This window comes from Narcine bancroftii, chromosome 2 (genome assembly GCF_036971445.1).
Source record: "Narcine bancroftii isolate sNarBan1 chromosome 2, sNarBan1.hap1, whole genome shotgun sequence".
Classification (NCBI taxonomy): Eukaryota; Metazoa; Chordata; class Chondrichthyes; order Torpediniformes; family Narcinidae; genus Narcine; species Narcine bancroftii.
Window position 1 is genome coordinate 352,398,026 of NC_091470.1, and position 15,036 is coordinate 352,413,061.

At 42.1% G+C, this 15,036-nt stretch overlaps 1 long non-coding RNA gene across 1 annotated transcript in view; it reads right to left on the reverse strand.

Annotated features, from left to right (window-relative positions):
* Positions 1-7,802: 7,802 nt before the first annotated feature.
* Positions 7,803-15,036, reverse strand: part of LOC138752820 (uncharacterized) — a 70,065-nt gene continuing 62,831 nt past the window's right edge. The window contains exon 3 of the long non-coding RNA XR_011350974.1: positions 7,803-8,451. This is a non-coding gene — a long non-coding RNA (uncharacterized lncRNA). The remainder of the gene's footprint in view (positions 8,452-15,036) is intronic.

Genomic DNA, 15,036 nt, shown 5'->3' on the forward strand with positions numbered 1-15,036 from the left:
AAAGATAACTACAAAACTGTCAGGAGAAATTAAAGCTGAAGGAATGGTAATAGGAGTAAAGGACGAAAAGTGTAGTACAGAAGAGGAAACGAGATACGATCCACCATGGGAGGAAAGTAGAAGGAAAAGACTCGGGAGGGAGAAAAATAGACATGCCTACCTGGACATAGTTAGGACAAAAGAGAAAGATGTGAAACAACTAAACTATGGCCGAAAAGATTATCTTAGAGATGAACGTGACCAATATACCTTTGACCCTGAGACATTGGAAGCTGATAGGGACAGTGACAGTGACGAAGAAGAGTCAGAACAAGGTGGGATAAATAAATGCATGCCAAGAGTAAAGAAGGAGCAGAAATCCCCAAAATTGAGATATCAATGCCCATTACTGATCACGGGACGGGGAACTCAAAAATATGTACCCTGGTCACGAATGGACTTAGAGAGTTTAATGAAAAAACTACCTCCGTTGAGTAATGGGGCTAGTCCATGGATTTCTTGTTTTGAGCGAGAAACCTGCCAAGAACAATTAGCACTCGCAGATGTCAGAACTATCATGATAAAATTAAAGGCAGAAGGGGCCCTGAAGCAAATAGAGAGAATTGTAAGAAGCAGTAAATTGGGGGATGAAATAGAATTTAACCCACTTCGGAATAAATTTTGGGAAGCACTTAGAGAAACATTTCCTACACCCTATAGTTTGGATGCCTTGGTAACCCTTCAACTAAAGGAAGGAGAGACTGCACACGAGTATTTCACTCGAGCATGGGACTTATGGGAAACAGGGACTGGAGAAAGACCTGACCACAGCCCCTTAGGAAGGGCTCACTTTCGTAATGGGATAATAAACGGACTACCTGCTACGGTTCAAGCAAAATTAAGGGACATTGTGGGAGTAGAGACAATGTCAGACGATTTGTGGAAAAGACACCTGACACATGCAATCAAACGACATCGTCAATCAGAGCATGCTAAGTCAGAAAGTGCGTCCCAGAAGGAGGTGGACAAAACAACCGATAAATTGGTGAGAGCCATAGAACATATAGGGGTTAAATTAGCGGCCCAACAGATAGTCCCACAGGTCATGGGGCCAGTGATAAATCCGGGACCCCAAGTAAGAAATGGTTGGGAAAGACAGCTAGGTACAATGTATAGAGGGGAACATGCAGTATACTGCCAAAATCCTGGACACTACCAGCGGAACTGTCCGGAGGCTGGGAGAGCAAGGGGAAAAAGATTACCCTCTATGAGAGGCTATCGGGGAAGAGGAGGAAACTTAAGAGGACAAGCAAGGGGTAGGGGTGGACACATTGATGGGCCCCAGAGAATCGGGGGGTGGCAGAGTGATCAACAAGTCCAGGCACCTCAGTGTAATGACTATATTGAGGAAGGTGCTGAATTTGATTATTGACGGTGCCCAGGAGAATCAAAAATCACGCCTCCCTGGGAGCCACCAAAAATTTGGGGGACGGTAAATGGAGAAAAAATTGAATTTATGGTTGACACAGGGGCAGCAGTTACGACAGTGATTAAAAAACCCCCAGGGAGCACATTTTCGGGCAAAACATTATCTACAATAGGATTCTCCGGGATAAGGGAAACACAGCCCTATACAGATAACATCGACATGACATTTGGACGACAAAGGGTTAAAACGCCTGTCCTGGTTGTGCCAAGTTGCCCCATTAATTTATTAGCAAGGGACATTCTTACCAAACTAGGAATAACCATACAATGTTCTGAGAAGGGCCTTCGGTTAACATACCCAGGGGATACAATAAGAAGGGGAGGACTGTTTATAGTAATGACCCCATCTAACGCTTCAGAAGACTCTGTGGAGGTTAGTATTTTCTGGAGTCGGCTACTGTATGATGAACCAGGCCCAGGGCTGGTTAAACAGTTTTTTGAGTGGAGGGCCAGTATTCCTCGGTATGGGGATTACCATTATCCACTAGATCCTATGCATGTTACATTAAACTACACCATCCACCCGGACCAGGAATATGAGGAGAGGTGGGACTCTCTAAAAGAAGGGAAGACAGAAACGATACATTGTCCATTTATCTTTGTAGGTAAGGAGGGAATAGCTGCTATGGTTGTCATGACAGAAGAACAAATGGAGTGGTTCTGCTTAGAAGTAGAAAGTGTGCCTCATGTGACCTTGGGTATTGCCAAAGATCATCACGCTCGACAGCTGGGTCCGATGGTAAAGGAAGCGATAGGGTGTGAATACAGGCAGACAGAAATCCCGGGATATTCCACCTCGGAGGGAGGAAAATTTGTCAGACTGAATATTGAAGCATGGGACCAGGTAGTGAATGAGAAAGTAGAAAGAGACCGAGCCATAGAAGGAGAAAATATTGATCACAGAGACTCAGACAAATATCTTTCCAATCTGAGTCCACATATATGGACAACGGGGCCCTATGATGTGGGAGTAATAAAAGGAGAGGTATTTCTAGAATTGGCCAACCCCGGGCAGAAACCAATATGGAGAAAACAATACCGCTTGTCGCCCAGTCAGGAGGAGGGTATTAAAGGAACGATAGAAGGGTTAATGGAGTCAGGGGTTTTAAGGGCGGCACCTGACAGTATGTGGAACACGCCCATCATGCCTGTTCCCAAACAGGGTAGAAAAGACTGGAGGATGGTACACGACCTCCGGGAGATTAACTTGGCTACCAAGACTATCGGGAGACCAGTCCCAGACCCATATGTAGCACTTAGGGCTCTGAGTCCGGAGCACGAATACTATACTGTCATTGATCTGGCAAACGCATTCTTCTGCTTGAAATTAGCTGAGGAATGCCAAGACTGGTTCACTTTCACTTACCAAGCACATCGGTACACATACACTAGATTACCTCAGGGTTATAAGGACAGTCCAGGACTGTTCAATCAGGCCCTTAGCGAAATCCTAATGAAATTAAAGCTCCCGGAAGATGTTACACTGATTCAGTATGTAGACGACCTACTATTAGCAGGGAAAACGCCACATGAGTGCCTGACAGGGACAGCAGTTTTACTCAAGGGGTTAGGCGAGGCTGGATTTAAAGTAAAAAGGTCGAAATGTCAGGTCGGAAGGAGGGTGGTAACTTTCCTAGGAAGACTCGAGGGTAAAAACGGTACGGCCATGTCTGAGGCACATAGAGAAAAGATACTAGGGTATCGAAAACCTACTACAGTACAGGTCATGCTTCCCCGGGCTCTGAGCCTAATTAAGGTGGCGGGCCATTCCCCAGATAACACAAAGGAAGGGAAGGGAAACACGGCGGCTGACAGGGCAGCCAAACAGGTTACTGGTTATCATGAACATATACAGGGGATGATTTTGAGGTCCCATAACAAAAAAAATGAATCTGAAACTAAGGAGACTTGTAGCAGATTGAATGACTACACAGATGAGAAGGGAGAGGGACCCCCACCGAATATTGAGCACCTAATAGAAATACAGGAAAAAGCTAGCCCAAGTGAGAAAGAGGAATGGATGAAACGCGGTGCCACTCGACAGGAGATCAGCTATGAAAATCAGACAGTACATGTTTGGCGCTCCCCTATAGGTACGATAGTTGCCCCTCGTCAATTACTCCCACTATTATTTGAAGAAGCTCATGGGCCGACTCACATTAGCGCCACCAAAACTTATAATACGCTTAAACAACATTGGTGGAATCCCCACTTACGCGAGCACATTGACAACTTTAGAGCTGAATGTACTATCTGCAACGGGCATAACCAAAGGATCACCTTACCCCACCCGCTTTTACGATTTCCAGTACCGACAGCCCCGTGGAAAGAGATCTATATTGACTATACAGATATGGGTACTGACCTTAGGACAAAGGAGGGTTACCGATATCTTTTAGTGGCAGTAGATAGGTTCTCACGATGGGTGGAGGCTATTCCAACAAAGAAAGAAGATGCGGATAGTGTAATAGGCTGGCTAACGCGAGAGTTAATACACCGCTATGGAGTCCCCAGCAGGATATGCTCTGATAATGGGTCTCATTTTAAGAATGAGCTGATCCGACAGGTTGAAGAATACCTAGGGATCAAACACCGTTTTGGTAGTGTCTATAGGCCTGAGAGCCAGGGGTTAGTAGAAAGGGCAAACAGAACGATAAAATCTAAATTAGGGAAAGTTTTAGGGGGGACCAGGTTGAATTGGGTTGAGGCATTGCCATTAGTACTGATGTCTATGCGACAAGAGAAGGCCAAAGATACCTTCCTGTCACCGCATGAGATTCTAACGGGTCGACCCATGCCCGGTCCAAAGACTAATCCAGCATGGGTTAAGTTGTGGGAAGAAAGGGAAGTGGAACTGGATCATTATATGCAGATGCTGGGTAATATGGTTGCTTTAGTTTCACAACAGGTGGCGAATGCTAGTAAGGAGAACCCGGACACCGAAGGAGTTCCAGTAAAGGAGGGAGACCTGGTGTATATCCGTAAACCAGGTAAAGTACATTGGACTGAATTTAGGTGGTCTGGACCATACACTGTTACCGCCGTAACAGATAGGTCGGTAAGAATTGACAAACCAGGGGATCATAATTGGCATCATTTTGCCTACTGTTCCAAGGCAAAACAGCACGTAGCCAGCCTTGATAGAATTGATGAGACTCATGCAGACGATACCGGGGGCCCTATGGGCAGTACTACTAATGGGATGCCAGATAAGTCAGCAGAATAGCTCGGATTCCTGCGGGGCCAAAGTTATTCTAAAGGTAGACATAGACAGGGATAACACCTTCCAGTTCGATCTATGCAGTATAATAGCGTGTGGTTAGAATGAGGCGTCCTGGAGAGGATATGATGTTTACATGTGTGCCTTTCAAATAGGATATCCTAAATGGGGTCTACATGTCTGTCCGTCTTGGGGTGAGGTTTGGTGGTGGACAGGACCCGACACTAGATGGATAAGAAAACCCCTTAACAAAGGGTCCAGCAAACCTTATTATAATTTTTTCACTAAAATCTCCCTGATACGTGGTGCTGTGACCTATTCAATGAAAGGAGAGAATCCCCTGATTTTGACAGTAAAGGCGGGGCTGCGCAACCCGTGGAATATGAAGGGATGGAGCTCTAAGACATGCGAGGGGGGCACAGGGAGAGAACATGGTGTCGGAGACCTCTTCTATCTAATGATTGGAGTGTCTATTAATGGAAAAGATCCTTGGGGAGTGGTGAGGTTCGACTTACTAACATACACAAAGGACATAATTAAACCCACTTCGAAAGAGGGGGAAGTGAGAAAATTCGACAGTACGAAGATGACCAGGGGAGAGAAGATAGCAATTGAGACAGGTATTGATGAGTCAAACTCCTGGATAGATCAGATGGGTAAATATGCGGACCAAGCAGGGTATGGGAACTGCTGGGTCTGTGCCCGAGGAAGGCCATTATTACGGATGAGCAGATCAATTTTTGAGGAGACAGATGCTATGGACTGCGCCTTGAACCTAATGTCAGAATCCAACCCACTGAATAGGTGTCTGATATGGGAACAGACGTTTCCCATAGCTCCGGCTAATGTAGCTCCCCCTGTCTTTAGATCCACAGGCATAACTAATGTTACTTGTTTTGCCAACAACAACACAGCAGCGCACGTTTTCCATGTGGGTTGGCTGCCCAGCGACTCGTGCAGGACTCATGTTGATCTCTCACATAGCAGTAGTGCAACCCGCTTGACCCAGGCTAGGGCGGATATTTGGTGGTTTTGTGGAGGAAGAGTGCTGTACAACTGGCTCCCCGCTAACTGGGATGGTCGGTGTGCTCTAGTAACCCTTAATGCGCCAGTGCTGATTGTCAAAAGGCAGGAGGGAGACGAGGATTCCCTAGAATTGCGCCACACAGAGAGTTGGCTGTGGAGAAAAAGGAGGAGTGTTGGACTCTTGGGGCCGGGAGGAAGGAACCCTGATGGGGTATGGATTGATGCCATTGGCCAAGCCCGGAATATTCCGGACGAATTTAAATTAGCCGATGAGATTGCAGCTGGGTTTGAAAGCTTTCCTGTTTTTAGTGCAATTTTTCCCATCACTGTAAATAAAAATGTTAATAGGATCAACCTTATTCACTATAATGTCCAGCGCCTTGCAAATTTGACCAGGGACGTTGTTGAGGCAATACATCAACAACTGTCAGAAACTTCCCTTATGACACTTCAGAATAGGATAGCGATTGATATGGTCCTGGCAGAGAAAGGTGGAGTGTGTGCTATGTTTGGAGATCTATGCTGCACTTCTATCTCTAATAACACAGGGCCAGATGGATCACTCACTAAGGGGTTAACGAAACTTAGGGCATTGGCGAAAGAATTAAAAGCCCAGTCTGGAGTCTCCAATCCTGTTTTATCCTGGTTACAGGGAGTGTTTGGGAGATGGAGCACATTGTTAGGACAACTTTTGCTGGGTTTGTTCATTTCTGTATCAATTTTTATCACTTGTGGCTGTTGTTGTATTCCATGCATTCGAACGCTGGTCACGAGGACCATAGAGAGAGCCTTTGCTGACCGTGATGAACTGCCTCCGAAATATCAAGCTGTGCAGGCTGTGGAGCAAGACTATCTCACATTACAGGAGGCGGAGAAAGTTGCTGAGATCGATCTGGAGTCTGATGGGGAATGTGATGGGAAGGAGGGATTGTGAATTAGATTGTTACACATATAATTTTAACCTTGCTTGTAACCTAAATATTATAACCTTGATTGTAGAACAAATATTATAACATTGATTGTAACACAAACATTATTAATCAGATTGTAGAACAAGTATTATGAATTAGATTGTAGACCATATGTTAACTTGGGAATTTACTAATGTACGGGGGGTTAGCTAGTTTTGTGCTTGGGGGCAAATGGGATGAAACTTGTAAACGGGCAATGGGATCGGGGTGACGGATGGGGGGTGTACGCAAAGGAGGGTTGGGGGAGCCCTCGCCCACCAGCCGAACTGCCCTGTGAACAGAACCCGTATAGAGCTTGGCAATAATAGGCGAACTAATGTAACGCGGTGGTAGCATAGTCAGGGCGAGATTGTCCTCTAAAGAGGACAAAGGAGGGATTGTAAGGTAAAACATCATGAGATGGGAATGTGCAGGGCTGTAACAAGATGTGAATGCATCCTTGTACTTACAAGATAAGAGAGACATTGATGGATTGAGAGGCAGGAAGCTAGCAGGGAAAGGATAGCAACAGTTTTAGTCATTGGACAAGTAATGATATGATGATGTTCTAAGCACATATCCAAGGGTATAAAAAATCACCATTTTGCTGATAACGGCAGAATGCATTCTCCGACTAACATGGTTAGTCGCAAGTGTTACAATCCGGTAATAAAGAACAAAGAACCCTGATTTCGACTCAGTCTGGTGTTTGTCTCACTCATTCATGAACAAAGCAGACCTAACATAGGTCTCTGCTCAAAGTTTAGGGGCCCCCTTCCTTGTGAAGAAGTCAAGTTTAGTTAGTTTCTTCTGTACTTCTCTCCAACCCTCTGTACACATTGGGGCCCTCCATTATTAAAGATTTCAATGTGCTGAGGCCCCCATTGAGAATGACTGTTTTAGAAGGATGAGTTGGGGGTGTGGTGGGGATCGCATTGAAACTTATCCACTACTGAAAGGCCTGGATAGAGAGGACATGGAGAAGATGTTTCCTGTGGTGGGGGAGTCTGGAACTAAAGGGCTCAGCTTCAGATTACAACAATGATCCTTTAGAACAGTAACAAGGAAGAATTGATGGAATTCGCAATTGCAGATGGCTGTGGAGTTAACCCATTAGGTGTAGTTAAGACATCTGTAGATAGATTCTTTATTTTTAATTTTTAAAATTTAGACATACAACACACTAACAGGTCATTTCAGCCCATAAGTCCGTGCCACCCAATTGACCTATAACCCCCCAGTACATTTTGAAAGGTGGAAGGAAACCAGAACCCCCAGAGGAAGCCCACAGACACGGGGAGAACATTAAAAACTCCTTACAACAGTGCAGGATTCGAACCCAAGTCCCAATCACTGGCACTGTAACTAACAGCTACATTAACTGTGCCACCCCATGCTCCATTAGGAAGAGAATCAAAGGTTATGGGGAGAATGCAGGAGAAAGGTTTTGAATAGGATAGTAAATTGGCTGTTTTGGAATGGTAGGGCTCAATAAATGGGCCAAATGGCCTAATTCCATTCCAATGTCTTGTGATTTTATGGTCTAACATTGTGTTAGACATAGTTTGTAATTAATGTCCAGATTATCCCACAGAAGCACCTCAGTTAACAATTCATTAATTCCTTACTCCAGAGGCGGCATGGTTGGCGTAGTAGTTAGAGCAACACCTTTACAGCACAGCGATTGCAACTGGACCAGGGCCTGAATCCCATGCTGTCTGTAAGGAGTTTGTTCATTCTCTCCATGTCTGCATCAGTTTTCTCCGGGGGCTCCGGTTTCCTTCCATCCTTCAAAACATATCGGTAGTGTAGATTAATTGGGTGTAAATTGGGCAGTATGAACTTGCGGGCCGAAATGGCCTGTTACCGTGCTATATGTCTAATTTTTTTTAATGAAATAATGGTAAATAAAATGAATATTTAAATACACTGCAAAGATTTTAAACATAAACTCTAATCCAGGGTTTTGCAAAATATTTCAATGGTGTATTATAGTTACCAACATATTCTTTTTTTTTATTTAATTTTTCACACTATGAACTATATCAATCAAAATACATACAAACATTTCCCTCTTAAATATACACAGTGGCATTTTCTCCCCTTTTTATCCCCCCTACTTTCCCTCCCCCCTTCCCACCCCCCTCCAAACCCATTAAACCTTCAACATATGCAATACAATAAAACCATTAAACAATGTCATCACACAATGAAAATAAACCAGAAAATTGTGTCATCTACTTTTACACACTGGATCGAGTCATTTTGTCTTCTTATTGATTTATCATTTTAGGGGGTGGAGGTCCGCGGTAGGCCCTCTCTGTTGTGTTCCATGTATGGTTCCCAAATTTGTTCAAATAATATAACTTTATTTTTTTAATTATATGTTATTTTTTCCAATGGAATACATTTATTCATTTCTATGTACCATTGCTGTACTCTCAGGTTCTCTTCTGATTTCCAAGTTGACATTATACATTTTTTTGCTACAGCTAAGGCTATCACCATAAATCTTTTTTGCGCTTCATCGAGTTTGAGGCCTAATTCTTTACTTCTTATATTACTTAGAAGAAAGATCTCTGGGTTTTTTGGTATGTTGCTTTTTGTGATTTTATTTAATACCTGATTTAGATCTTCCCAAAACTTTTCCACTTTCTCACATGCCCAAATTGCATGGACTGTTGCTCCCATTTCCTTCTTACAGCGAAAACATCTCTGATAATGTTGGGTCCCATTTATTTAACTTTTGGGGTGTGATAATATAACCTGTGTAACCAATTATATTGTATCATGCGTAAACTCATGTTTATTATATTCTTCATAATTCCAGAGCATAACTTTTCCCATATTTCATTTTTTATCTTTATGTTTAAATCTTTTTCCCACTTTTGTTTGGGTTTATAGCTTATTTCATCATTTTCCTTCTCTTGCAGCTTGATGCACATGTTTGTTATAAATCGTTTTATTATTGTTGTTTCTGTAATCACATATTCAAAGCTGCTTCCTTCTGGTAATCTCAGTCTGCTTCCCAATTTGTCCTTTAAGTAGGCTATCAGTTGATTGTACCATTGTACAATGAGTTATTCCATATTTGTACTTCATTTGTTCAAATGTTAATAAATTATTTCCCAAAAAAATAATATTCTATTCTTTTAATTCTTTTTCTCTCCCATTCTCTAAAGGAAAGGTTATCTATTGTGAAAGGGATTAGTTGATTCTAATAATAATTTTGGTAGCTGGTAATTTGTTTTTTTTTCCTTTCTACGTGAATCTTCTTCCATATGTTGAGTAAATGATGCAGTACTGGTAAACTTTTATATTGCACCAGTTTTTAATCCCACTTATAAAGTATATGTTCTGGTACCTTCTCCCCTATTTTATCTAGCTCTATTTTAGTCCAATCTGGTTTTGCCCTTGTCTGATAAAAATCTGATAGATACCTTAATTGTGCTGCTCTATAGGACCATCGCCTTCCCAAGATCGTATTATATGGCGAGCTCTCCACTGGCCACCGTGACAGAGGTGCACCAAAGAAAAGGTACAAGGACTGCCTAAAGAAATCTCTTGGTGCCTGCCACATTGACCACCGCCAGTGGGCTGATAACGCCTCAAACCGTGCATCTTGGCGCCTCACAGTTTGGCGGGCAGCAGCCTCCTTTGAAGAAGACCGCAGAGCCCACCTCACTGACAAAAGGCAAAGGAGGAAAAACCCAACACCCAACCCCAACCAACCAATTTTCCCTTGCAACCGCTGCAATCGTGTCTGCCTGTCCCGCATCGGACTGGTCAGCCACAAACGAGCCTGCAGCTGACGTGGACTTTTTTACCCCCTCCATAAATCTTCGTCCGCGAAGCCAAGCCAAAGAAAAAAGATAATAATTTTTAAAGTTTGGTAGCTGCAAACCATCTTGTTTGTACCACTCTGTTAATTTATCTAGCACTATCCTCGGTTTCCCCCATTCCATAAGAATTTCCTTATTATTCTCTTTAGTTAATTGAAGAATTTCTCTTTTAAGGGAATTGGTAATGATTGAAATAGGTATTGTATCCTTGGGAAGACATTCATTTTAATGCAATTTACCCTCCCTATCAATGTTAGTGGCAATTCTTTCCTATGTTCTAAGTCATCTGTAATTTCTTCATTAATGGCTGATAATTTAATTTGTATAGGTGGCCTAAATTATTATCTAATCTAATACCTAGGTATCGGATTGCTTGTGTTTGCCATTTAAATGGTGATTCTTTTTTAAACTCCGTGTAATCCGCATTATTCATTGGCATCGCTTCACTTTTATTTGCATTGATCTTGTACCCCGATATTTCTCCATATTCCTTCAATTTCTATGATGTCATCCGCAAATAAACTGATTTTATACTCCTTCTCCTTTATTTTTATCCCTTTTATTTTATTTTCAGTTCTTATCAGTTCTGCCAATGGTTCTATTGCTAAAGCGAACAGTAAGGGAGATAGTGGACATCCCTGCCTAGTTGAAAACAAAATAGATGAGTTTCTAGCTAAAATTGAACTACCCAAATTGCAAGTAGAGGAGCAAAACAAATTGATAAAACCATTTTAAATAGAGGAAATACAGGATATATTAAAAAAAGCTGCTCAACAATAAAACACCTGGAGAGGATGTACTCCCAATAGAATTCAATAAGACATTTAAAGAGTTATTAATTCCTCCTCTCCTGGAAGTAATGGACCAGATAGAAGAAACACAAAACTTGACAGATTCATGAAAAACAGCAATAATTACAGTAATACCAAAGACGCAGAAGGATCCACTAACACCAGCATCATATAGACCAATATCTCTTCTTAATTCAGATTATAAGATAATAGCAAAACTATTAGCAAACAGATTGGCCGACTGTGTACCAAAAATAGTAAAACAAGATCAAACTGGATTTATTAAGAAAAGACGAACAGCGGATAATGTCTGTAAGTTCATTAACTTAATCCATGCAGTTCAAAGAAATAAGAAACCAACAGTGGCTGTTGCTTTAGACACAGAAAAAGTCTTTGACAGGGTAGAATGGAATTATTTATTCAAAGTATTACAGAGGTTCAACCTACCAGAAAAATATATTAATTGGATTAAAACATTATATAAGGGACCAATGGCAAAGGTGACACTAAATAGATATATATCGAACCAACATATTCATTCTTGAAAAATATTTGTACCCTTAACATTTCATTAGAAAACAAATGTCAAACACAAATAAAGTTACAATTATTGGACTGAGGGCATTACAGGATTGGAGCCACCACTCCTGAACTAGCAGGCTCAGGAAGAGCTCTTTTCCTGAGGCTGTTGACCCTGCTGAATCTTACATCACACTGCTGAGCAGTATTGCACTCATATGGTACTGTCAGTAATTTTATACTTGTTTGTTTCCTGGAGTGCTCGCTTTTATTCACAGTTAATTTTAAATAGCACTATTCTTTGTATTTCCGGTTAGATATTAATTGCATTTCATTGGCTTTGTATTTGTACCTGGCGCAATGACAATAAAATTGAATCTAATCTATAGGCATGAAATTGGCTATAGATTAGCTATAGAGACCTAACTACATGAATCGATGAAAGGAAAGTTTTAAATTGTCAGGCTAAAGATACAAAATTTGTTGGAACATATTTGTCAGTGTGGTCATCAAACAACTAACACTTGTTCCCAGTCATGCTTTATTTTACTTGTGTGCTAGGGGTACAGGACTGACCTCTTTATTGAATTGGTCTGAAGAATTCCAGGCAAATTGTTATTTTTTCATGTTATCATGAAAGTTCATGTTATCAAATTTCCTTAGCATAGAAAATCGTCAATCACAATACAACTTACATCCATGAGTAAGCAATAGTAATTAAGTTATTCAGTCCTTTATTTGCATGCCAATCACACCTTAGTTTAATGATGGTACACACTGATTGGTTAGTCTTGCGACTACGGAGTTAATTTCTAAGCAATTATAATTTTCTTTAGCTACTCACATCTGTACTATGATCCAGTTGCAAGTCAGTGGGACTAAGCAGAACAGATGATTGGGCACAGACTAGATGGGCCAAAGGACCAGTTTTTGTGTTCTAGTATTCAATGGTTCCCAGGTAACACCCTCTCAAAGCCATGTTTCTGCTTTCCTTATCTCATAAGCAAGTTTAGCTGTAGTGGGTCTGTCTGGGATGTCTAAATTAATTTTTAATTTAGACATACAGCACAGTAACAGGACATTTTGGCCCACGAGTCCTTGCCGCCCAATTAACCTACGCCCCAGTACATACCATGCTGTAAGTCTAAATTAAAAATTAAAAGGTTTTGCTTCCCTGGATTAAATCTTTCAAATACATGTTGTAACTTGTTCCAAATTAATTGTACGATTTTTTTCTCCCCACCCCCCCCCCCCCACCCATAACACACAACCTTTTTATTCAGCCATCTGAATAAAATTATTATTGACATTCCTAAAGAAAGGCTCAAGGCCAAAAACATCGACTGCCTTTTACTTTCTCTGGGTGCTGTGTGACCTGTTGGGTTTCTCCAGTGTTTCTGTACTGCACTACGCTCCAGCAAATGCAGATTTTCTCACTTACCTCCAGGATTTTTGTGTACTGTATGATTTTAAATATAGAAATTCAATATTTTCCAGAAATAAATTTGCCCAGCATACCTCCTCTCTTAATTTTTTTTTTTGCCCACCAGTACAAGAAAAATGGCATGTTCTTCTTTGCCTTTGGCTTCGCGGATGAAGATTTATGGAGAGGGTTAATGTCCACGTCAGCTACAGGCTCATTTATGGCTGACAAGTCTGATGCGGGACAGACAGACACGGTTGCAGCGGTTGCAGGGGAAAATTTGTTGGTTGGGGTTGGGTGTTGGGTTTGTCCTCCTTTGTCTTTTGTCAGTGAGGTGGGCTCTGCGGTCTTCTTCAAAGGAGGTTGCTGCCCGCCGAACTGTGAAGCGCCAAGATGCACGGTTTGAGGCGAGATCAGCCCACTGGCGGTGGTCAATGGGGCAGGCACCAAGAGATTTCTTTAGGCAGTCCTTGTACCTCTTCTTTGGTGCACCTCTGACACGATGGCCAGTGGAGAGCTCGCCATATAACACGATCTTGGGAAGGCGATGGTCCTCCATTCTGGAGACGTGACCTACCCAGCGCAGTTGGATCTTCAACAGCGTGGATTCGATGCTGTCGGCCTCTGCCATCTCGAGTACTTCGATGTTAGGGATGAAGTCACTCCAATAAATGTTGAGGATGGAGCGGAGACAACGCTGGTGGAAGCGTTCTAGGAGCCGTAGGTGATGCTGGTAGAGGACCCATGATTCGGAGCCGAACAGGAGTGTGGGTATGACAATGGCTCTGTATACGCTTATCTTTGTGAGGTTTTTCAGTTGGTTGTTTTTCCAGACTCTTTTGTGTAGTCTTCCAAAGGCGCTATTTGCCTTGGCGAGTCTGTTGTCTATCTCGTTGCCGATCCTTGCATCTGATGAAATGGTGCAGCCGAGATAGGTAAACAGGTTGACCGTTTTGAGTTTTGTGGGGGGGCTGGTAGTCATGGAGGGGAGCTGGCTGATGGAGGTCCTCAGTTTTCTTCAGACTGACTTCCAGGCCAAACATTTTGGCAGTTTCCGCAAAGCAGGACGTCAAGCGCTGAAGAGCTGGCTCTGAATGGGCAATTAAAGCGGCATCATCTGCAAAGAGTAGTTGTTTCTACATGTAAAGGCTGTACCTAAGTTGGTTTTCTAAATTAATATGCCTATATTCAACCTAATGCCAGACAGTTATTTTGTGCAGGTTATCAAACCTGATAGAGCACACTGGACAACAAAGATTTCACTTCCTGAACACTTTTAGGTATATTTTATGCATTTTTGGGGTGCTGATTACTAAGATTACCTTAAAATATTCTGAACACATACCGTTTTTTTAGATATAACCTATTTATGATTTCCAGTCATATTTGAAGTCTACTTCAAGCATACAAAACCACGAAGTGCACCAGGTCATTGAAAATTCATTTTCTGCATTAAATTTGGATTTCTTCCCTGCTGCAATCAGTGATAAACATGGTGAAAGGTATTAGGCTTGTTCTTTTTCAAAAACGACTTTGGTGACGAGAAAAGTCTGCAACAGTCTGTAGTGAACCCACAAAGAATTCCTCCATATCCTTGTCCATTGTATATACCCTTCTCTTGATATCCCCTGTTTGCAGCACCTTTCAAAGTGATTCTTCTTCCCACATTTGTACAGGACTTTCCATAGGCAGGACATATCTTTGGAATATGTCTACCTCTGCATCTGCTGCATTTTCTGTTTGAGCTTACCACTTTGCCTTGTTGTTGCTTTGGGAAAGTCTTGATGTTCTGCTTATC